The following is a 1595-nucleotide window of genomic DNA, read 5'->3' as shown; positions in this document are numbered from 1 at the left end:
GTTAAAGTTAAAGTTAAAGGTTAAAGTTAAAGAGTTAAGTTAAAGTTAACAGTTAAAGTTTAAAGTTAAAGTTAAAGTTAAAGTTAAAGTTAAAGTTACAGTTAAAGTTAAAGTTAAAGTTAAAGTTAAAGTTAACGTTAAAGTTAAAGTTAAAGTTAAAGTTAAAGTTAAAGTTAAAGTTAAAGTTAAAGTTAAAGTTAAAGTTAAAGTTAAAGTTAAAGTTAAAGTTAAAGTTAAAGTTAAAGTTCACGTAAGTTAAAATGTTAAAGTTAAAGTTAAAGTTAAAGTTAAAGTTAAAGTTAAAGTTAAAGTTAAAGTTAAAGTTAAAGTATTAAAGTTAACAGTTAAAGTTAAAGTTAAGTTAAAGTTAAAGTTAAAGTTAAAGTTAAAGTTAAAGTTAACAGTTAAAGTTAACAGTAAAGTTAAGTTAACGTTAAAGTTCACGTTAAAGTTACAAGTTAAAGTTAAAGTTAAAGTTAAACGTTAAAGTTAAGTTACAAGTTCACGTTAAGTTAAAGTTAACGTTAAAGTTAAAGTTACAGACGTTCCAGTCCGTTAAAGTTACAGTTAACGTTAAAGTTAAGTACAGTTAAAGTTAAAGTTACAGTTAAAGTTAAAGTTAACGTTAACAGTTAAAGTTAACGTTAAAGTTAAAGTTAAAGTTAAAGTTAAGTAACAGTTAAAGTTAAAGTTAAAGTTAAAGTTAAGTTTACGAAGTTAAAGTTACAGTTAAAGGTTCAAGTTTACCGTTCCGTTAACGTAGAAAGTTAAAGTTAACAGTTAAACCGTTCAACGTTAAAAGTTACACAGTTACTACCGTTAAAGTTAAATTTAAAGTTCAAGTTCAAAGTTCACGTTCAAGTTACCGTTAACCGTTTAAAGTTACCGTTACAGTAACAGTTACAGTACCGTTACGTTCCAAGTTAACGTATCAAGTTAACCGTTCACGTTACACGTTAACTTTCCTAACCTTTACCCAGTTAACAGTTACCAAGTTCCCTAACCCTTACCCGATCAGTAACACGTTAACGTTAATTCCTTAACTACCCGTTCCCGTTAAAGTTACACACTTACCGTAACCCTTTCACAGTTACCGTTTAACTTTCCCGTTAACTTATACCTATACGCTTTCAACCACCTTATACCGTTAACATACCTATCCCTTAACGTACAAGTTAACAGTACCTAGATCCACGTTCCTATACCCTAATACCCTAACCGCCTAACCCTAACTTCCCTAAACCCTACCCTAACCCTAACCCGTAACCCTAACCCTAACCCGTAACCCTATACCCTAACCCTAACACCTAACCCTAACCCTAACCCTAACCCTAACCCTAACCCTAACCCTAACCCTAACCCTAACCCTAACCCTAACCCTAACCCTAACCCTAACCCTAACCCTAACCCTAACCCTAACCCTAACCCTAACCCTAACCCTAACCCTAACCCTAACCTAACCCTAACCCTAACCCTAACCCTAACCCTAACCCTAACCCTAACCCTAACCCTAACCCTAACCCTAACCCTAACCCTAACCCTAACCCTAACCCTAACCCTAACCCTAACCCTAACCCTAACCCTAACCCTAACCC

The sequence above is a fragment of the Nyctereutes procyonoides genome, unplaced genomic scaffold (assembly GCF_905146905.1).
Source record: "Nyctereutes procyonoides isolate TBG_1078 unplaced genomic scaffold, NYPRO_anot_genome, whole genome shotgun sequence".
Lineage (NCBI taxonomy): Eukaryota > Metazoa > Chordata > Mammalia > Carnivora > Canidae > Nyctereutes > Nyctereutes procyonoides.
Note: the sequence above shows the minus strand (reverse complement) of the source record.